Source organism: Petaurus breviceps, unplaced genomic scaffold (genome assembly GCF_028583685.1).
Source record: "Petaurus breviceps papuanus isolate PSGF00001 unplaced genomic scaffold, PetGlider_PUasm1.0 225, whole genome shotgun sequence".
NCBI classification, from domain to species: Eukaryota; Metazoa; Chordata; class Mammalia; order Diprotodontia; family Petauridae; genus Petaurus; species Petaurus breviceps.
The window spans coordinates 13844478-13868164 of record NW_027185889.1 but is presented as its reverse complement, the minus strand read 5'-3'; the positions used below and the strand labels follow the sequence as shown (position 1 = coordinate 13868164).

At 42.3% G+C, this 23687-nt stretch overlaps 1 protein-coding gene across 1 annotated transcript in view; it reads left to right on the top strand.

The window, feature by feature from the left end:
- The window catches only part of UBE2N (ubiquitin conjugating enzyme E2 N), a 161855-nt gene that overhangs the window by 18541 nt on the left and 119627 nt on the right, over window positions 1-23687 (top strand). The window lies entirely within an intron of this gene.

Below are 23687 nucleotides of genomic sequence, written 5' to 3'. Positions count from 1 at the left end.
GTCTAAACTTAATTTCTAAATTGTTAGAAAAAAATAAACACCCAGTGTGCTCAACAATGAGACAATTGCTGAATAAACTATGGTACATAAATGTAATGAAATGTATTATCACAGGATAATAGAATTTTGGAGTTTAAAAATATCGCAGAGGTAACAAAGATCCTCTGGACAACATATCTGGCAAGTGGTAATCAACCCTGTTTGAAAGACTTCAAACAATGCTGAGACCCAACACTCCCTAAGAAATTCCCCCCTTGCCATCCTCACCCCTCTTCTGAGTACTCTCCAGCTTATCATTGTCTTTACTGATATAAACAAGGGAAATGGATTTATGGCCTTCTCCAATGTATCTACAACATAATTCTAGATAATAAGTTATAGTGGGGCTACACCCTGTAGAGTTTTAATGTCTACACCATCAGTAAATGGATCTTTCACCTGGGCATATGAAACATCTCACTTCTCTCTGGATTTGGCTCTCATCTGCAACCTGCTCTCATATCTGCAGGTCAAAGCCTCCAAAGATCAACTACCACCACATGGTTACATTTAAATTCTCTGAGAATCCTAGAGATAGTAACCTTGTTGAAGGGAAAGAGAGCTTCCCAACTTAGCATTCTAGTTCTTGAGCTCCATTCAATATGTTTTCTACCTACACAACCAGCCACTCACAATAATGACATTTTTAGGTCTTAAGCATAAACATTTAATAAGGTAAAGGAAAAAAAATATTATAGATACTAACCTGTAAAAGCAAATACATAAAGTACATAAAATATAAAACATATACTCTTGTATTTCTAATTATATATTATAATTTTGAAATTATAAAGTTATAATATTTTAATTCTTACATATATAAACACAAATCATGCTCTTCCACCAATGCACTCAGTACATATGTGCATAAATGTGCACACAGTTATAGGAACACAGCAGGAAAACTCATGTGCTTAGGGCAACTCACAACTCTGGACTGCAGGCTTCAATGCTACTGGTATCTTCGTGAACATCTGCCCACCCATATCTGCTTCTCTGCTCACTGACTGACTTTTGAGCCTTACCAATCTTCAGCCAGGAGGACCTTTACTTGAACACAGCCTATAAGGTCTTTCAAAAAATCCTTAAAAGTAGAGTTTAGAAAGTGATAGCTCTTAATGTAAATAGCAGCTGTCTTCAAGCCAGCCAACTGCCAAAGCTCATCAAACTATCTCTGGGCAGTACAAACCAGACCATACAGCTATTCATTCACCAGGAGCTCACAATAACTCAGTTCAAGCTCACTCTTTAAGCCTTCTCACTCATCTCTGCAGGAAGGAAGGTAGGAAAAGAAAGAAGGAAAGAAAAGAAGAAAGGAAGGAAAAGAAAGAAGGAGAAGGAAAGAAAAGAAGGAAGAAGAAAGAAGGAAAGAAAAGAAGGAAGGAAGGAAAAGAAAGAAGGAGAAGGAAAGAAAAGAAGGAAGGAGAAGAAAGAAGGAAAGAAAAGAAGGAAGGGAAGGATGGAAAAGAAGGAAGGATTCTGAAAGTGAGGCAACATGGTGAGGAGACAACATATGCCTGAAGAGAAAGAGAACTTGTGTTTCTATACTGGTCTTTTTGCCTACTATCTGAGTGGCTTTGGGCAACACCTTTCCCAGTCCTGTCCTGTTTCCTCAATTTAGATGCTCTCCAAGCTTCTCTCTAATTCTAAATTCTACCATCCTGTGGTTCATTCCAAGCGCAAGAACACCTCCAGGGATTCCCCTATCCCGCCATCCCCTGCCCATAATTCCAGTAGTCTGTAGGCCTTTTCCCCATGGGCTGTCTATTCAGCCAAATCAAAACTGGAAGAGGTGACAGATAGGATCCAAGTGCTATTCCCTGTCCACCCCCCCTTAACCCCTTCCCTTCTGGGTTGCTAACTCTTGTTTGGCTCATTTCTCCCTTGGCTGGTTGTTGTGTTTTTTGGTTTGGGGTTTGTTTTGTTTTGTTTTAAAGCTGGAGCACAAATAAGTAGGAAGCCACTTTTTAAAGGCAAATATAACATTGTGACTCTTCATTTTATAAGGATACCCACCAGAGACAGTCTCAGCCCCTTCATGAAACCTTCTACAATCCAGTACAGCCAATAATGATCTCTTCCTCTGTGGATCTCATAGTGGGGGGCAGCAGAAAGAACCCCAGGTTTGGACTCAGAAGACCTCAGTCAAAATCCCAGCCTGCATTACCCTGAACAAGTGGCTTCTTTCTTCTGGGCTTCCATTTCCTCGTCTATAAAAATGAGGGAGTTTGGACTAGATGGCCTCTAAGGTCCCCCCCTAGTTCTAAAATTGAAGATCCTGATAGAAAAGTTCTGGGAGAATTTCACATCATTCCTATTCCATCTCACTCTTTCATATATTTAGCTGCATGTATGTCTGATCATCCCCTGGCATCTTCACTACAGTGTCCTCCAGGGCAGGGATTGTGGGGTTGTTTTTTTTTTTTGTTTCTGTTTCCCCTAGTGCCTGGCACAGTAGGCTACATTGCACCTAGAAGTGATTCAGTAAGGAATAAAACAGCAGAATCTCAGCAGTGGGAGAGACCTCAGAGATCACACAGCAGATGGTTTTTTGAATGAATGGCTGAGTGGATTTCGGTTTCCTCATTTGTAAAAAGGAAATTGGAGCCGAATTGGGGGTTCTTTAACCTGGGGGTCTATGAACTTGTATTTTTTAAAAATCTTTTGATAAATATCTTTTGGTATGTTGGGTTTTCAATCCTATGTATTTTATTTTATGCATTTAAAACGTTATTCTGAGGAGTATGTAGGCTTTACCAGATTGCCCAAGGGATCCAGGACACAAAAAAATGATTAAGGGGACTCCTAGGGCAGGTTTTCTTGAAGGTCCCTCCCAGTTCTAAATGCTTTGAGCCCCTGAATGAATGCTGAGTGGGAAGTATTCCTTTGAGGTTTCTTGGTACAGAAGCTGTTTGGTAAAGACTTTCCAAGTGAACTCTTCATTGAACACAACAAAGAAAAGGCACGTCTTCCAAATCACATCTTGAGCATGTCAGGGTTCTATGATGACTCACTAGCAGGGAATTCACCATAGCGACACACAGCACATAAAACAGAAAAGGGTTAAGGGGGTATTGGCAGGGTGGCTTCTAACAATGACCTTGTCAAACGAGAGAGTGATTGTCAGTTAGTAATTTGGTGTTTTCTGTGCTTAAGACTCCAAGAAGCTAACAGGTCATTGGCAACCTCTGAAAAAGCAGTTTGGCTGGTTGTGGTGGAATACACCTGTAATGCTGAAGGCTGGCAAGGCAGAGGCTGGTGGATCGCCTGAGCTCTGGAGTTCTGAATTGGAATGGGCTAAGCTAAAGGATGTTTGCAAATTGGGCATTAAAATGATGAGTCTCTGAGAGTGGGAGGTCATCTGGCTGCCTAAGGATGGGTGAACTGGACCAGATTAGAAAAGATGGTGGGGGCAGCTAGGTGGCATAGTGAATAGAGCACCAGCCCTGAAGTCAGGAGGACCTGAGTTCAAATCTGGCCTCAGACACTTAACACTTACTAGCCATGTTGGGCAAGTCACTTACCCCCAATTGCCCTCCCCCCAAAAATAGCAAAAAAAAAAAAAAGAAAAAGAAAAGATGGTGGAGGTCAAAGCTTTTCTACCAGTCAGTACTGGGAATCAGTCTATTCGTGTGAGGTAGGGAGACCAAGTCTTTAAAAAGGGAGGCAGGGGAAGGATGGGAAGGAAAGGGAGAAGTGAAAAGGAAGAACAGAAGGAAAAGAAATGAGGAAGGGGGAAAAGGGAAGGGAAAAGGAAAGGGGAAAAGAAGAGAGAAGAAAAGAAAATAGAAAAAAGAAAAAAATAGCACCACTAAAGCAGGGGTTCTTAAACTTTTTTGTGTCTAAGACTCCCGTGGTAGTGTCTGGTAAAGTTTATAGATCCCTTCTCAGATCCCTGTTTTAAAATAATTGAAGGAAATGCTAAATTTCAGTTGGGGGTTAGTGAAAATGAAATGTCATTTTCCCTCCACCTATTATCACAAACCCCAGGTTAGATATTCCTCCTGCATGAGGGTACTGGGGTAGAAGCCCATTGAAAGGAGTTGGGGAGAGGCTGGGGTACACATAGCTTCAGATGAAGAGAGGTTCCCGTCCTCCTTAGGGCTATTGGCGACAGATGCCCTCCTGCCCACAAGCCACCCCACCTCCCATCGCCATCAATTGTCCTACCTTCCTTGGTAGGTACAAGGTTCCTACCTTGTACTAACAGAACAAATGACAATTAGCAAAGTGTTGCTTAGTCAGAACAGTGACATGACAGTATTAACATGGGAATCACTAATAATATCTAGGGAATGTCAAAGAATTTGCAAAAATACACCAACCTATTTTAGAGAAAACTGCCTGGGGGCTACAGATGTGACTGAGTTTTTTCCTGGCGCTTACTGGAAGAGCCCTCAACTTTGGCTAAACAATCAATTTTTTTGGCATGGTTTTTGTCGTTTTTTTTCAGGAAAGTAAATCCAGAGGGATTTTCAAGAGTCCAAAATGGCTCATGTCTTTGCGTGCATTTCTTTTTCATTTTTCTGGTAGACTTTCCAGTAAAAAATATTCAAATCTCCATTGAGCTAAGAACTAAATCCCCTTCCTCCAAGTTAAAGGTTGATAAACGAATTGATGAATGAAAATGCACTTATTAAGTACACTGGAGATACAAATGGAAAATGTTACACACAGTCCTTACCCTCAAGGAGATCACTCTCTAACTGGGGAGAGATAACACATAAATGAAAGTTCAGTTAAGGGGTAGATAGCAAGGCCCAGGGGTCCTTAGGCTACCTGAGTAGGTCAGATGACAACGAGTGGTCTAGAGAGTATAGAGACAGGATGGTGAGGCTTGAAGGACCTTAGGAGGTAGTGTCAGGGCATGTTATAAGCCTAGTGGTGATCTACCTCATGGAAAGGAACAGATAACTCTCATCCAAACCATGTGAGCAAACAGCCAAGAAGGGTCCTAGGCAATTCAGGGTCAGGGGAAGGGAAGGGAATAAGCATTTATATAATGCCAACTATTTGCAAAGCACTGGGCTGTGTTAGGTTTTTTGTTTGTTTGTTTTTGTTTTTTCACAAATATCTCATTTGATTCTCACAACAGCTTTGGGAAGTAGGTGCTATTATTATCCTCATTTTACAGTTAGGGAAACTGAGGCACGATGCAGTTTAGTGACTCACCCAAAGTCACACAACTAGTAAGTAGCTAAGGCCGCATATGAACTCAGATCTTTCCTGACTTCAAGGGCAGAACGCTGTCTGCTGTGCCACCTAGTCCCCTCTGGGGGCATGAGGGAGTCCCCACAGCGGCAGCAGTTCTTGATACTTGGTTGTCCTGGATTGTCATCCTTCTTTTGATGAATTCACTGATTTATAAATTCCTTTTATTTTCTAGGGAACAATGTCTAAGCTTGTTTATTTGTCTTTTCTGTTTACATCCCCCTGACCATTTCCAAATATACTCTAAAGCTAAGGAGGTCTGTATTTGGCCTTCCTCCTCACTGCTGTTGCTCAGGGCAGGACAGACAAAACCTCAGCTAGCAAAGGTGCCGAGTATTTTATCCCAGAAATTATTCAGGAAAGTACATGGTGCTTGGTATGGACTTGGAGCATCTGGATTCAAATCAGAATTCTGCTATTTATAAACTGTGCCAACCTGGGAAAGTTGCTTAAATTTTCCTAACTTCAGTTTCCTCATTTGTAAAATGGGACTGGGGGGGGGCAGGGCTGGGACTAAATAATCTGTGAGAAAACTCCCAGTTCTGAATCCATAATCCCATAAATGTAAGCAGAATTTCATAGTGCTCCAGTTGGAAGGGGTCCTTAGCAATTATCTAGCTGGACCTATCAACTCCCTCATTTTACAGATGAAGAGACTGTGGTCCACAGAGGTAAAGAGGTTTGTCCACATATAGCTCACAAGCAGTTGGGTGTCCTGTAGGCGTCTCAAACTCAAAATGTTTTCTTTCCCCCAGAGCCCTCCCCTCTTCCCAACATCCCCCTATGACTGCCAAGGGCACCACTATCCTCCCAGCCCCTAGGCCACTCTCGTAGACCTAATATACTGCCAAACATCATTTCTACTTCCACAACATCTCTCATCTGTGTCCATTTCTTTCCATTCATACTGCCATAACTCTGTGTTCAGGGCTTCATCCCCTTTCTCCTGGTGCGATACAAAACCTTCTAAATGATTCCTCTGCTTCAGGTCTCTCCCCACTCCATCCATCTTCCAGTCAATTGATGAAGTGATTTCTCTAAAGCATCAGTCTGACCACCTCAGCCCACACTGCACAAGGAGTGTCAGCGGTTCCCTGTTTTTCTTCCAGGATCAAATAAGAAGCCCTTTCCTGAAGTCAGGAAGACCTACTTCAAATCAGATCTCAGATACTTATTAGCTATGTGACCCTGGACAAATCACTGAACTTGTTTGCCTCAGTCTCATCTGTAGAATGGGGATAATAATAGCACATACCTCCAGGGTTGTTGTAAGGATCAAATAAGATAATAATTGTAAGGTGCTTAATACAGTGCCTAATGTATAGGAAGTGCTATCCGTGTTTCCCTGATAATAAGACACTGTCTTATTAATTTTTTGGACAGAAAAACACCAGAGGGCTTATTTTCAGGGGAGGGCTTATTTTAATGAACATTGACAGCAATTTTAATAAACAGGTAAATGTGAACAAAAAAATGTACCTTTATTCAAAAAGCAAATCACTGGGGAAGAACAGGATGACACGCTCACTGCTGCAGCTCTGACTGGATGCAGCTCGGAGCGCAGCATGTGTTTCACCTGGGGGGGGGGGCCGGTACATACAGAGGGTACCATAATGTAGCGTGTAGCGCAGGGGATCACCTTCACTACAGTAGCAATCTCAATAGGGCTTATTTTCGGGGGAGGGCTTATTTTAGAGGAATCTTACACAGTAAGTGGAGGGCTTATTTTCGGGATAGGTCTTATTATCGGGGAAACACGGTATATAAATGCTAGTGATGATGATGGGAGGAGGAGGAGGAAGGAAGGAAGAAAGAAAAAGAAGAAAAAGAGCCTCAGGATCCTCACCTATAAAAAGAGGCTATTGGAGCAGATGGCCTCCTAGGCTCCTCTACCTCCAAAGGAATGGATATTTCATTATGGCAGAGATGCATTTTACAGATAAACACTGGGAAAATGGTTCAGCCTCATTAATAATGAGAGAAGTAGGGACGGCCAGGTGGCTCAGCGAGTAAGAGCACCGGCTCCAGTGTTGGGATGACCTGGATCAAATCCGGGCTCAGATACTCAGCACCACACCCAGAAATAACTGGCCGTGTAACCTTGAGCAAGTTACTTAACCCCTATTGCTTTAAAAAAAAATAATGAGAGAAGTTCAAATGAAAACAGCTGAAGGGATGTGATCTTTATCGCCTTAAATAAACAAAAGAACAAAAAAAAACAAAAAAATGAACAAAAAACCATAAAACCCAAGGTTGACTCATCTCACACAGTGCTGGGGGCAGTACAGACTGGGGCAGGTTTTCTGGCAAGAGCACAAGTTTTCACGTCCTTTGTCCTGGGACTTCCATTATTGAGAATCTATCCCAAATAAAGAAAGAGTAAGGAAGGGAGTTTCTCTCCCTACCTCAACTAATGTGGTCCCAAAGGGGCCAGGGTATAAGTAGGTCATGGGATCCTGGATTAACAGCTAAAAGGGACCTCAGAGGTCATTGAATCCAATTGTCCTCACTTGTTTAGATGAAGGTACTGAGGCATAGACAAGTTAACTGCCCTCCTCAGGATCACACAGCTGGTAATAATCTGAAGTGGGATTCGAACCCAGGTCTTCCTAAATCCAAATCTGGTGCACAATCCACTACAACCATTCAATAAATGTAGAGTTGATTCCTTAATCAATTTGGAAGGATTACAGGACTTTGGCTACTAGATGAAGGCAACTGACAGCAAAAAGGAAATCTGGTTGAGAGAATCCGTCATGCCCCTTGGGCCTATATTAAAAAAAAAAAATCATGCATCAGTGAACCCCTACACAGGAAAAAGAAAAGACCTATAATGTATAAGGAAGGTCTGGAAATACAAAAAATAAAAATAGTAACAGAATAATATAATAATAAACTAGAAAAGAGCCAAATGTCCAGTGGTTAGGAAACAGACCGTAGTCTCACGGTCTCAGAAGGGTCATCTTCCACCAGAAGAAAAAAGGCCTGAAGGAGGGTGTGGGATTGCCTTTTACATAATTCATTTCTGTCACTGTATTCCTGGGGTCTACCGTACTGTCTGGCACACAGGACTAAGGTGATCAATAAATATTTGCTGACTGATTGGCTCGTTGTTACAACAGCCCCTGAGCCGAGGCTCCGTCTGATTTCCAGCTCTACATACTGGTCTTGAGCAGATGCTATCAATAGTAGGGATGGAGATGCAGCAGCAACATGAGGATCCTCCTCCTTTTACCAGTGAAGAAACTGAAGCCCAGAGAAATGAAGCCACTTGTCCAAGGTCAGACATGTTATAAAGAACAGACCTGGCATTTAAACTGAGGGCCTCCCATTCCAAATATTGAATTGTTTAACTTTTTTTTAATCATGAACTTAACAAATATGAATATTTCCATGAACAAAGAACAGAAGACTATGTATAAAACTGTGAATCTATTATGTACAACTTGTTTTTTTCAAAGTGTATGTTATATTAATAGGAGTGAACCTAAGTTCAAATCCAGTCTTAGATACTATGTGACCTTGAATAAGTCACTTAACTTCTATTTGCCTCACTTTCCTCAACTGTAAAATGAGGATGATAATAAGTGCCTATTTCCCAGGTTGTTGTGAAGATGAAATTAGATAATATTTGTAAAGCACTTAGCACAGTGCTTGGTACATGGCAGCTGCTAAATCAGTGCTAGCAATGATGATGATGATGATCATGATGATGCACCTCCTAAATGCCTACTCCCTGTTCTCAAGGAGTTCACATTCTGACGAGGGAGACAATACACATGGAAAATTGCAGCTGCCACATCAGATGGAAAAATCCCATTATCCTTAGAGTGCACAGGCATGCTAGCACCAATATTACCCTCCCTGCCTGGGTTGACTTCTAAACTTCCTTCTGATCTCTTCTGTGCATTTTAAAAAGTGGTTCATTGACACTCTCTTCTTTATTATTGTCACTTTCTTGCCTCCTCTTAAAAAATAAAAGCCTTCTCTCCTAACAAATAAGTACAATCAAGCAAAACAAGCCATCCTTTGGCTGCATCTGAAGAGGCCACCCCTCTCTGCTGAGAGTGAGTGGTGACTCACTTCCATCATCCGCCTTCTTGAGTCCTAATTGGTCATAGCAGAGATCAGAGCTCACCAGTCTTTCAGAGTTGTTCTCTTTTAGATTGTTCTCCTAGGACTTCTGCTCATTTCATTCAGCTCAGTCCATACAAAGTTTCCCAAGTTTTCTTGTGCATCTGTCCCTTATATTATTCATCATAGAGCAGCAACATTCAATTTTATTCACACAGCAGAACTTGCTCAGTCTCTGCTTAACGGACAGTCACCTTCCTCTATTTCCAGTTCTTTGCTGTAAAAGAACCATATATTCATGTGTCCTTTCTCCTTTTACTTGGTCTCTTTAGGCTGTATGCCTAGAAGTGGCATCCCTGGGTCAGAGTATATGTACAGTTTAGGACTTCTTGGATTGCTTTCTAGAATGGCTAGATAATTCACATCCCCATTAATAGGGCACTATTCAAATTGATAAACATTTATGAAGTGCCTACTATGTACCAGGGACTGTGCTAGGCACTGGGATACAAAAAGAGGCAAAAGACAGTCCCTGCCCTCAAGGAGCTTGTGATCTAATGGGCACTAATGTGCTTGTTCTTCCTTAGCCCCAACAACAATTTTCCTTTTCTCTTTTTTGTCTCAGTCTGATGGAACCTCAGAGTCAGTGACTACATTTCCCTCATTGTTAGTGGTTTGGAGCATTTTTTTCCCAAATGATTGCTGATGGTCTGTAGTTCCTCTTCTAAGAGCTGACTGTTCATCTCTATTGACCATTTGTCAATCAGGGAACGGCTCCCAGGTGCATCAGGGCGACTTGGAGGTCTGGTATTTTAGGCAAAGTGTAGGCTAGATACTTTCACGGAGGATGTGAGTGTGGGATGCTGTGTGTATCGCCCTCTGGCTTTTTTCTTGGCAGCTGATTTTAGGTTGTGGAGCCAGATTCACTGAAGTGAAGCCCTGTGGGGAGTTAGAGGGGCTGGAAGATAAGCCTGCCTCTCTTCTTTTGCTTTTCCCCTTTTTTCTCATCAGTGTGTATTACCATTATCCATTCTTCTGTTCACCACTCTAAAGGCAGCAGGCTGGAGCTTATGCAGGCTCTCTCCCCTGTACCATGCCACAAAAACTGGTGGTGGGCTGTTTCTGGCTCTCTCCTTTTGAGAGGTCAAGTGCCTGCTCTCTATGTCTCTCTGTCTCTGTCCGTCTCTCCCTCTTTTCCCCCTCCTTCTCTCTCTCCCTCCTTTTTTCTCTTCCTCCCCTTCTCCTGCTCCCTCATTCCTCCCTCTCCTCTGTCTCCCTTTGCCTCTCCTTTCTTCTTCATCTTCTTTTTCTTCTCTCTCTGTCTCTCTCTCCCCTTCTCCCTCCCTCTCTCTTTCCTGGAGGTCTCCCTTCCCTTCCTAAAGCATATTTTCTCTATATATTTTCCCCTTCTCTCTTTTCTTCTCTCTCTCTCCTCTTTTCATCCTCATGATCTGGGATCTAAAAGCTGACAAGCCATTGGGCTTACCATTATTCCAGCTGACAGGACCTATGAAATGCATCTATTTAAAATCCATTTCTATTTGCATAAATATGCCTGAATGAATTTTCAGGATGTTGTGTTAGAAAATAGATTTTTTTAATCCAGTAAAGTTATTTTTTTCATATCTTCACATTTATATTAAGCAAAATTGCCTCTAAAATACTTGATCTTTATGTTAGTTATATGTGGGTGTTCATATTTCCCCTTTCTTTCAAAGAGATCTTTATTATGGGATTAGGAGAAGGGGTGGGAGGAACCAGGGGTATGCTATTTAATATTTAATAACTGACTCTCTGAGGGGAATAAAGTAGGACAATACACTTTTAAGTTTAATCTTCATTATTAACATTTTTCCATAACTATTTTAAGTATAGAAAATCAACAAAATCATAAATCAAGCCCTGATTTATAGAACTTGCCAATTTCCAAGGTATATATGCTAATAATGAACATTTAACAGTCTGACTGCTCAGGAGCCAGTAAGAGCTGGCTCTAGCACATCACTGGGGGCTGGGAGGAGGGAAAAAGTCAAGGAAACAAATCTGTTCAAACATTTTCTATCCAATCATCTAGGGTCCAAGGGCACCAGGTTGTCTTCCTAGGAGACATAGGTTTCCCAAGCATTCTTTGTAAGAAATGGTAAAATGACTAGCCAGGAGCCTTGAGGCCACAGGTTCCCCACTCCTGGCTAGACTGTCACCTCGCCTTAATAGTATTACAGCAAATTACCCTTAAAGGAAAAAGTAAATTTAAATAAAAGCAGCAACAGCCATCAAAAGTTAACCATGTTTATCTTTATGACTGAACAAACATATTTCTATGTGGTCATAATTATGCCTACAGTACTCCCAGGTCTGCGGTTGTTCAGATGGTTGGATAGTGCCCCTTCCTAATGCTAACCCACTTAGCTACTGAAATGCTGCCAATTACAGTCTTTCAAGAAGCAGAGAGACTGAGGGCATTCTATGATTGCAATGTCCACCCTTGGAACAGCACAGTGAACATCCCTCATGGGGGCACCTGTCAATATAGTGGTGAATGTGGCCTGTAAAATGGACATTTTACCTGTGACAAGCATTTTTTACTTGTGATAATGATGGAGGGTTTTGTTTTGTTTTGTTCTGTTTGGGTGAAAACCCAGTCTTTAAGTTTTGAGATCCTGCCTCTTGGAATTCTCGTATATTGCAACCTAGACTGAATCTAAAGCATCTCTCAACTCTTCTGCCTAGATGAAGGGCTCCTATCCTTATTTTTAGATCATGGACCCCTTGGCAATCTGGTGAAGTCTACAGACCCCTTCTTTTTAATGCAAATAAAAAAACACATAGAATTTAAAAGAAACAAATTATGCTTAAGTGCAGTTATCAGAGTATTTTTTTTAATACAACAAACAGGGTCACAGACCTCAGGTTGAGTCCCTTCCTCTAGGTAGCTTTCCTACCTTCCAGTCCTCCCTTAAATTTTTCCATGATACACTCCCATGAAACTGCAAATGAGACTGCCCTCCTCTGAATTCCCAGGGTGCCCTATCTGTATCTCCTGTATTTATGCACATTCAGCCACAGCTATCTGTGTACATGCAGGAACACATGCCCTTGTGGGTGTGGCTGAGACAGCAGAGGGTCATGGTGGACCCAGCTTGGGAACATGCCAGCATGGTGGTGGCACATAAGGCAGAGGCAGGGATTGCAAGAAACCGCTCTAAGCCACCAAAGCTTTGGGGAGATGTGCCACTAAGACAAGCAGCCAATTCCTCCAATGAGCTATGTCTCTCGTGTCTGGACCCAGAACTGACCTTTGTCCCTCCAAACCTGAGTGCCCTTTACAGCAACAAGTTTTCCCAGTATCTCAGTCCCTTAGATTTTGGCAGTGGGAAGAAGCCACTTAGTCAGTTTGCTTTCTGCTTACTTGGCTCCCAGTTTGGACTCTGGTCCCTCTTTCCCTAATGCATGAACTGCCCTGCCCTTCTTACACCTAAGTGATTTGTCTAATTCAAGTACCAACCTTGTCTGTCTCCATAAAGAGGTCACCTAGGAGTACTTGTAACGCGGGCCTACTGTGCACCAGCTCCTGTGCTAAGTGCTGGGTCCCTGCCCTCGTGGAGTTTACAATCTAATGGGGAAGACAACATGCCAACAAACATGTGAGATCAAGATATGTAGAGGATAAATTGGACATAACAGGAAAACAGAGAAATAGCAGAGGAGGACAGGAAACTAACTGAAGGAAGGCACCAGAAGTAAGAAGGGTCAGGAAAGACTTCTTGTAACATGTGAGATTTTAGTATGGAATTTGAAAAAAGCTGGGGAAGTCAGCAGGTGGACTTGAGAAAGAAGAGTGTTCCAGGCCCAGGGGCCAGCCAGAGAACATGCCTGGGGCATTTGTGAGCATTAGGTGGGACGGAAAGGATTGCGCTAAGTCCCAGCTGTGGAGAGAAACCTCAGCCTTTACTTTCCCCCAGGCCAGCACTAGGTGACCCATGAGTACGTGGTCCTGGTATTGCTTCTGTTCCTGCTCTTAGGTGTGGAGTATCAGATTAGGCTCTGACCTCGTGAGCTTAGGGGAGTTTGTGGTCTGCCAGCACAACACCAGGCCAAGCCCAGAAGAAAACTGGCCTCACCAGCATGATGCTGGATCCTACAAGAGGAAAGAACTCCTCCTCTGACTAGGCCACATTTCGAAGTGAATTTAGGGGAGCAAATATTTTTTAAAACAGTTGAAAGCTTGAGCCCCAGGGAGGAAGAGAATATGGAAGAGGACAAAGATGAGAAAAGGAGGAAGAGGGAGAGGAGGAGGAAGGAAGAGGAAGAGAAGAAAGAAGAAGGAGAAGGGGAAATGGAGGGAAAGAAGGAAGAAAAGGAGAAAAAGAAGATGAGAGAAGAGGAGGAAATAATAATTCTGCCATCACAACAGATCCCTAAATACCATCAAGTACTGGACAAAAATGACCTAAAAACACAGCTGATAGGCAATACTTCCCACACTAGACCTTCACACTTGTCTGGATGGAGAGTGAAGGGTAGAAGGCTTTGCAGACCTAACACTACTTGGTTTGTGCAAAGCCGTCTCTCTGTCCCTGCCCCAGTCAGTCTTTCAGGGGTCCATAAAGGGTTTTTTCAAGACCTGCTGGCCTAAGCATAGCTGTTGTTTTCTTCTGTACTCCTGGGATTAGGAATGCCCGATGGAAGAGCACTCTCTTCCACTGTCTGTGCAGGCCCCTGGACTGGGAGGGCAGTGACTGTCTTGGCTACCATCCTGTCTCCCCCAGAGCTAAGCACAGCACTTTGGATATAATAGGTGCTTGGTACATACATGCTGAACAGTTGGAACCAAGAGCAATGGGTAGAAATGGCAAAGAGGCCAATTTAGGCCTGATGAGCCCCAAAAACTTCCTCAAAATCGGAACCATCTCAAGGTGAGATGGGCTGCCTCAGGAGACCAGAGCTGCCTTGTCCTTGGAGTTCTTCAGACACAAGGTGTAATGTAATGCCAAGGAAAGGCAACTTCCCAAGGTTCAGAATACCAGCATAGGTGCTCTCCATTTTATTCAGTGACAAACCAAGAACAGAGAAGATCAAAACATGACATCATTCAAAATACAGCATTTACTAAGGGTGATTAAATAATCTCTAAATACTACTCCACCCCTAGGCTGTACCTTCATTTAGTCCACCACAAAGCCCCTCTTCTCAAATGGAAATTAGTTTCCAATCTAAGTAAAGTACATTCATTTGTTCAACCATAGAACACAAAAAGGTCAAAAGTTCCCTACCCCTGGATCACAATTGAATCTACCCCAGAGTTACATCAAGTTTAAGCACAGCACTTAATACCCAAATGGAGGTCTTTTCTTCATCTTGACAGGAGGCAAGTTCTCAGCAATCTTAGTTCCTGGGGAGACAAGGCTTAGCAAGGCCACAAGATACATTGCCAGTCCCTTCATTAATTCATCCTCTGTCTGTAGAACAGTCCTAGAACCCCTGAAAACATTAGCAAAACCCTCTCCCACGATTTCTGTAAACATACAACAAGAAAATCTTCTTCAGGGCTTCTGAACCAACAGAAAGGTTCCCAGACCCCTGCAACAACAGCACTGTCCTTCACCAGTGGACAGTATTCACTCTGTCTGCAGGACAGTCTCCAGACCCCTGCAACAACAGCACTGTCCTTCACCAGTGGACAGTATTCACTCTCTGTCTGCAGGACAGTCTCAGTAGCTCTGAACCAACAGAAAGGTTCCCAAACCCCTGCAACAACAGCACTGTCCTTCACCAGTGGACAGTATTCACTCTCTGTCTGCAGGACAGTCTCAGGAGCTCTTAGCCAACAGCCAGGTTCCAGGACTTCTTCAACAAAAGGACTGTCTTTCACCAGTGGACAAATCTGGCAAAACAACATCAAAACAGACAGACAAAGTACCAGCAAAACAGCCATGTCTCCTCAGTCCTTGGCAGCTCAGGGGGCAGGTCTCAAAAGTCCAGGGCAATTCAAAGTGGCCCCCAGCAATTCTCTCAGTCTCTCTCTGCCTCCATGAGGTGCTGCTTCCAAAAAGTTCTTCTGCCTCTCTCTTGTCTCTCCAAATCTATATCACCAGCTCCTCCCAGTTCAGGACTCTCTTTTCACATCAACAACTCCATACCACAGGTGGGATTAACAAGCTCTGGGTTTTAACACAATCAGTTTGAAAACCAAGCCAATACAGGGGAATCTTTATATTCTATTACTATCACACAAGGCTGCAAGACCACTCGTCAGGTGGTGACAGCAGGGATATTGCCTCCAACTCTCAAAATCTGTGATTTTGTATCACCATCCTTATAGACAAGGCTGGAGTAGGCCTTAGAGGGCATCTAGACATAGAAGCATAGATTTGGAGCTGGAAAGGAACTTAGAGGCCATCGAGTCCAAACCCTTCCCCACCGTACAAACAAGGAAACCGAGACCCAGAAAAGTTTGACTTGGCCAAGGACACACAGCTCATAAATGACAGAGCTGGGATTTGATTCAAGCTTGTTCTGATTGGACTCTAATCCTTTCACAAGTATGTAAACCAAGGCTCGCGGAGCTGACTGGTGACACCATTCAAATAAGGGGAGAAGGCAACCAAGTTAGGAAAACACTTGTAGAGAAGCAGTGCTGGAGCTAGGCAGTACCTTTCCTACCTGGTCCCATTTTAATTTCTCTCTTTTTCTTTATCGCTCCTCTGACAGCCACTTGATCTTGAATAGGAAACTATAAAAGGCTAATAACTGACATTTAGAATAATAGCTAACATTGGCAGAGCACTTTAAAGCTTGTGAAGTACTTTACAAATGTATCTCATTTGATTCCCCCAACAGCGATTCAAGGAAGGGGCTTCTCCTATCATCCCCATTTTACAGAGGACAAACTGAGGCAGAGAGGTTAAAAGATTTGCCCTGCATCACCCAGTTTGACAAGCTTTTGAATTCAGGTCTATCTGGCTTCTCTTCACTCTGCTACAAAGCTGCCGAGTCTAAATGGAACACTACTTTAAAGTTTGCAAAGCTGAGGCAGTGTACTAAAGATCCGGGATTCGAATCCAAGACTTCAGACTCCAAATCCAGCATTCTTTCCTCTGCACCTCTGCCATCTTGAAATTGGATTCAGAGTCTGAAGGACTCAGGTGCATTCCTCATGGGTGCTACTCATTTCCCATGCGACCTTGGCTACATCATCTCAACCTCTCTAAGCCTCAGTTTCCTCTTTTGTAAAGACAAAGGGGTTTAGGCTAAGTGACCTAGAAGTCCCTTCCAGCTCCAAATCTCAGAACTCACTTCTTTCACAGGCCTTTACAGTGATAACAAAACCTGCTGCAACCTCCCTCGGGGAGACTCAAATGAAATAATGTTCATATATGTGCATGCATGTGATCAAGAAAGAGCTCAAAAGGGAAGAAAAAATGAAGAAATAAGAGTAAGACTCAGAACAAAATATATTGCCTTGTCTGAGAAGCTTGTAATCCTGTTACTCGGTCATTTCAGTCATATCCAAACTCTCCATGACTCCATTTGAGGTTTTCTTGGCAAAGATACTGGAGAGGTTTGCCATTTCCTTCTCCAGCTCATTTTACAGATGAGGAAACTGAGGCAAACAGGTTTAAGTGACTTGTCCAGGGTCACACAGCTAACAACTGTCTGAGGCCAGATATGAACTCTGGAATATGAGCCTTCCTGACTCCAAGCCCAGTACTCTATCCACTGCACCACCTAGAAACCCTTGTAATCATAGGACCAGAGATAAAAGATTTAGAGGCAGATGGGACCTTAAGGCTCATGTAGTCCAACCCCCCCCCTTTTATTTTCCATTTGAGGAAACTGAGGCCCAGAGGGGTTAAGGGACTTATTAAATAGTATTTCACTAACTTCATTATCTTCTTACCTTCTTTGGATTTCAAGGCCACCCTGCAGAAATGTCAATATTTATAATAAAGTTGCTACCTAGGTCTGCTCTGTTATTTATGGTGAGCATGATGCTTTCCCTCCCCTAAAATCCAAGTGGAACTGCTTTCAGCTGGTCATAGAGTATGGCAGAAATCCATGGGAAGAGTACAGGATTTTGTGTCTTCTCTAGGTACCCAAGGGGGATTTAACAAAGTTAGAGAAGAGGCATGGTCTTGTACAAACTAGCATGAAAGATAGTGTCCCAATTAGAAGGGAAGCAGAAAGCTGGAAAACAATTTTTACAACCAGTGTCTCTAATAAAGGCCTCATTTCGAAAATATATAGAGAACTGAGTCAAATTTGTAAGAATGCAAGTCATTCCCCAATTGATAAATGGTCAAAGGATATGTACAGGCAATTTTCAGAGTAAGAAATTAAAGTTCTCTACAATCATATTGAAAAAATGCTCTAAATCACTATTGATTAGAGAAATGCAAATCAAAACAACTTAGAGGTACCACATCACACATATCAGATTGGCTAACATGACAAAACAGGAAAATGATGAATGTTGGAGAAGATGTGGGAAAATTGGAACACTAATGCATTGTTGGGTGGAATTGTAAACTGATCCAACCATTCTAAAAAGCAATTTGCAACTATACCCAAAGGGCTATAAAACTGTGCATATCCTTTGACCCAGCAATGCCACTTCTAGGTCTGTATCCCAAAGTGATCATAAAAATGGGAAAAGGACTCACATGTACAAAAATATTTATAGCAGCCTGTTTTGTGGTGGTCAAGAATTGGAAATTGCGGAGATGCCCATCAGTTGGGGAATGGTTGAACAAGTTGTGGGATATGAAATGTAATGGAATACTATTGTTCCATAAGAAATGATGATCAGGTGGACTTCATAAAAACCTGGAAATACTTGAATGAACTGATACTGAGTAAAGTGAGCAGAATCAGGAGAACATTGTACAAAGTAACAGGCACATTGTGCAATGACCAACTTTGATGGACTTAGCTCTTCTCAGCAATGCAAGGACCTAAGACAATTCCAAAAGACTCATGATGGAAAATTTTATCCACATCCAGAGGAAGGACTGAGTCTGAATGCAGATGCAGAAAGCATACTACTTTCTCTCTTTTTTCTTCTTCTTCTTTGTGGTTTTTCCTTTTGGTTCTAATTCTTCTTTACCATGTGATTAATGTAGAAATATGTTTAAAGTGATTGTACATGTATAGCCTATATCAGATTGCATGCCATCATGGGGAGGGGGGAAGGGAGGGAGGAGAAGACAATTTAGAACTCAAAATCTTATAGAAGTAAATGCTGAAAACCAAAATAATTTTTTTTAAAAGACAGTGACCCAATGTTTCATGCATATTAACCATTACTCTCATTGCTACTATTATAACCATTAGTAGGGATATTTCCAAACATTAATCTTTCATTCTAAGTTAAATATAGGATCTGAAGTCAGAGGACCTGAGTTTGATTCCTGACTCTCTTACTTATTCTAAGATCATAGATTTAGAGATGGGAGGGCCCTTAAGGGTCATCAAGTCTATCCTCATTTTACAGATAAGGAAACTGAGGCCCAGAGAATGTAGTAACTGGACCAAGGTTCTACATGAACAAGTACCACTGATGCCCCAAGGGGCAATTTAAGTGACTCACTGTGAATCACAAAGCTAATGAGTGTCTGTGGAAGGATTCAAACTCAGGTCTTTCTAACTCCAAGTCCAGCACTCTCTCCATAAGTCTATAGTACCTCTTGTCAGTAAAATTGCAGGACTGGGCTAGACTATCTTTAAGGTGTTCTTCAGCTTTAAACTGGGTTCTTAATACTTCAAAACTTCAAGTAACTATGATTGTAGGCATGGGTACTCCTTTCACCAGTTCTCCTTTACCACCATTCTATGCCTCACTAGATGGTGTTGGAGAATTGTTGCTGCCAACAGATTTGTCCCCCATGTGACTCGATGATATTCTCCAAACCTAACTAAGCTGGTCTCTGGCCAAGAGATGCATGGACAAATAATGTGGTCCATTGCTGGAAGCTTCCTTAGAGTCCTCTCTAGCTTGACAGGACCTGCCAGAGCTGAGAACCAGGTATCCATGAAAACTGAGGAGATTATCTCTTAGGGAACTCAGACTCTAATTAGTGTAGACAATATACATAGGAGGATTTAGATTCAGAGCTGATTGAAATTTCAGGTGGTCCTTAATTTTGAGGGAATTGATAAAAAGAGACCTCAGAAGCTATTCCCTCACAGAATCACAGATCTAGAGCTGAAGGCCTTAAAGACCCCCTAGTCTAATTCCTTCATTTTATAGATAAGGAAACCAAGGGCCAGAACAGTTAAGTGACTTATCTGAGGCCACACATGTAGCTAGTATCCAAGGTAGGACTTAAACCAAGATCATCTAACTACAGAGTTAGTACTCCATCTACCAAAGTAGGATGTTCTGAAATAAACAGCAGATCTTTTTTTGCTTTCCTGAAAACAACCCTAGGAAGTAAGAGAGGCATTATTACCTTCCCCTCTTCCTTTTTACAGATGAAGAAACTAATATGGAGTTAAACTAATATAGCCTTACTAACCTCAACAAGAATTTTGTCCTATTATTGTGCAAAATTATCTGTGAGTAGAAGGCAAAGAAAAATTTAGCTTGCTAAAGAAACTCAGTAATTGCTGGTAGAAGAGCTAAGGGGGGAAAGATATTGTGTGAAATTTTCATCCAGCAGGGTTTTTTAGGAACAGATTAAAAGGAACCAAGCTTTTTGTTTAAAAGAAAAAAAAACTCTTATCTGTGTTGAAAGCTTATCCATGTGTCATAGGACTTATAAGGCTTTGTTCCACTCTTCCCTCCCATGCTTTTTACATTTTCTCTTGAAATGAGGTAATCCCACAGTCTAAGAAATAATCAAAGTGACTCACTGGAAGAGATGATCTTTTACCCATATTTGGAATTGCCAAAGTCAGCAAATGCCTCAAGAAGACCTAATTTCTCTATTTCAATTCCAGTAATATCAAAGGTTGAGACCCTATCCAGCATTTATCACTAGACTTTACTTGTATGTCCATGTTGTCTCCTTCATTAACATAAGCTCTTTGGGGGCAGGAATCAGATTTTTGTTTTTGTTTTTGTCTTTGTAATCACTGCATCATGCATAAGACTTTGTACCCAGTAGGTGCTTAATAAATGCTTGTTGATTGACTGACTTTTCTGATCTATTAAAGAGCTAGCTCAGGGGATCTTTAAGGCCCACTCATTCCACTGGGGTTTTTTTTTTTTTGAGGGGGAAGGGCTGGGCAATTGGGTCAAGTGACTTGCCCAAGGTCACATGGCTAGTAAGTGTTTGTCTGAGGCCAGATTTGAATTCAGGTCCTCCTGATTCCAGGGCCAGTGCTCTATTTACTGTGCCATTTAGCTGCCCCTTGCAATGCCCCAATTCCATTTTTAAACCTATAATCTAATGATGTTGAACAAGTCACTTCGCCTCTTTGGGGTTTACTTTTAATTTATATTTTTAATATAAATATATTATATATGTATATGTATGTAAATTATATATGTAAATTTATATATGTACATATATGTAAATTTATATATACTATAAATATACACTGTGCTCCTTGAATGATAAATTGTCCAAATCCTAAGTCCAGTCCCTATTACTCTTTCTATACTTATACACATATGTGTAGTCTCCACTGGTTGACTATAAGCTCCTTGAGGGCAGGAACTAGTTTTTGTCTTATAGTCACAGTTCCACACCCAGTGAGATCATCAAGTACAATCTCCTCATTTTATAAACAAGAAAACTGAGGCACAGAGAGGATAAATAACTTACCCAGGGTCACAGAGCCAATAAGGGTCTGAAGTGGGATATGAACTCTGGCCTTCCTGACCCCAAATCTAATGGTCTATCAACTATGCCATGCTGGTTCCCCACTCTGTTTCCACAGATCATCACCTGTCCATGATCTTCAAGAGTTGTCGGTCAAAAAATATATCAGCTTTCCAATAATGAGGCGCTCAATGCTTAGTCTGGTCCTCCACCAACAGAAGACTGGTCTTTGAAGCCATTCTGGTTTGGTGGGACCTTCAGGAGCCCAGAACCCTGGGCCTGGCCTTTGAGAACACAAGGTTCACCTCCAATCCAAGATGACGCACCAGGGAAGACATTAGTGAGGAATAACTAAAAAAATCCTAGGTAAATAGCTAAACTTTTTGTGATGGCAAAGAATTGGAAACAAAGTAGATGTCCATCAACTGGGGACTGGATAAACAAACTGTGATATGTGAACATAATGAAATATTGCTGTTCTGAAAAAAATGATGAATGGGATGAATGAATACAGAGAAACCAAGGAAGATTTACATGAACTGAAGCAAAGTGAAGTAAGCAGAACCAGGAGAACAATATACACAATGACTATGACAAAGTGAGTGGAAAGGACAACCACAAAATAATCAAAAGTGATTTTTGCAAAATTATAAAAACCAGCAGGGCTCCAAAGAAGAGATATGAGAAGATACTTCAGCCTATTCCCCTGTGAATGTGGGAATGATGCACTGTACTTCTAGACATTTTTTATGTTTTTGTATTTGACCAATATTATATTTCTTTCTTTTGTTTTCTTTAAAAAATAGTATTTATGAAAAAAAAGCACAAACTTGGCATGGACTCCAGCTCCAACCACTTCCAATACCTGCAAAAAAATGACTCTAAACAAATTTTAAAGCTACAGAACCCACAAAGTGACAGAAAGAAACAAATCTCTTGCTGAAGGTAGCCTGGCAGGCTGACAGGAAAGGTCTATCTCAGTGCACTGGGAACTGAGCACAGTACCACATGAGCTGTGGTTCCGGCCCCAGGGAGGGCCAGACCTGCCAGAGCAGACTTCAGGAGAGTGAATCACCAGCAGCTGTGGCAGTTTCCACTCTTCTCAACCCATAAACATCAAAGAGAAAATAAAAGGTCAGAGGGGATCTCTGTTGGAATAGTGAAGGAAGAGTGCGGTCTGGTCCCTGCTCGAAGGCTAAGAAATAGCAGAGGTGTGGCGGTTGCAGCTGCTGCCACATAGCTGCTTCCAGAGCTCCTGGCCTACAGACTGTAGGCAGACCAAGTGACCATTCAGAGGGTAATCACTCTTGGTTTAAACTGCTTGGATCTGGATTGTGGTCTTGGGTGGTGGTCCTGGGATGTGTGGCCAGTGTGCCAGAGCTTGTGGAGGCTGCAGAGAGGGTGCCCTCCTAATAGCTCCAGCAGCTGCGAAAACCCCAGTGATTTGGCACAAAGCTCTCTCCAGTCTGGAAGCAGAGTTCTACCATGACAAAGAGCTCAAAAGTCAAGTAATTGACAAGATGAGCAAGTAGAGGAAGTTCACTCAGACCACACAATCCTTTTTTGGGTACAAAAAGGATCAAAGCATGGAACCGGAGGAGGACAACGAAGTCAGAACTCCTGCATCAAAAGCTTCCAAGAAAAATATGAACTGGTCACATGGAGGAGGTCAAGAAGGGTTTTGAAAATCAAGTAAGAGAAGTGGAGGAAAAATTGGGAAGAGAAATGAGAATGATGTAGGAAAATCATGAAAAGTGAGTCAATAGCCTACTAAAGGAGAACCAAAAAAATACTGAAGAAAATAACACCTTTGGAGGTGGAGCCAAGATGGCGGAACAGAAGCAGTAACTTTTTTAAGCTCCTCTGTGAATCCTGTCACTAAAATTTAAAAAGTGAATCTGAATGGATTTTAGGGTGACAGAATCCACTGGGAGACAGAGCATGGCAAAATCTAGCCCAGGAAAGTGCCCACATGGGTCTGGGCAGGGGGAGTGCAGAGCACGTGGGGACTGCACCAGCATGGACTAGAGAACAGACTACAGTGGAGTGAGAAGCCCCAGCCAGTGGATTCACCCACCCCAAGGGCAATTTGCAGCAGTCTCACCAGTGCAGGACAGAGGATACATCGGAGCTGAGTAAGAGAAAGCACAGGGCCCACAGCAGAGATAGCAGCTTCTCCTGGGGCTATCAGCCTACAGCCTGGAAGTTTAAAAATCACCTACCTGATTTTCCAGAGACCAAGATGGCAAAGTAAACTCTAGCTGCTCTGATTCCCCTCCCTGACCTAGAAAACCCAGAGATAAATGTCCCACCCAGAGTAAAATACTGAAATAGCAAAAATGGCCTCAGGCTTAGGAGTTATTGAGAAAGGGTACAACTGAGGCAGTAAGGAGTCTGAAGTGAAGGGTGGGAGGGGTCCCAACAAGTCCCACCTCAGCTGACCAACAAGAGCTCCCAAAGCCCAGGGGGTGTGGAGCCAGCAAGCGCTAACAATACAAGCCCAGGTGGACCTTAGCACTACCAGGGGAATCTGTAGACACCAGTGCTGCCAGCCACTAGCTGCTGAGCCTGCCTGAGCTGTAGCCCAAGGGCATA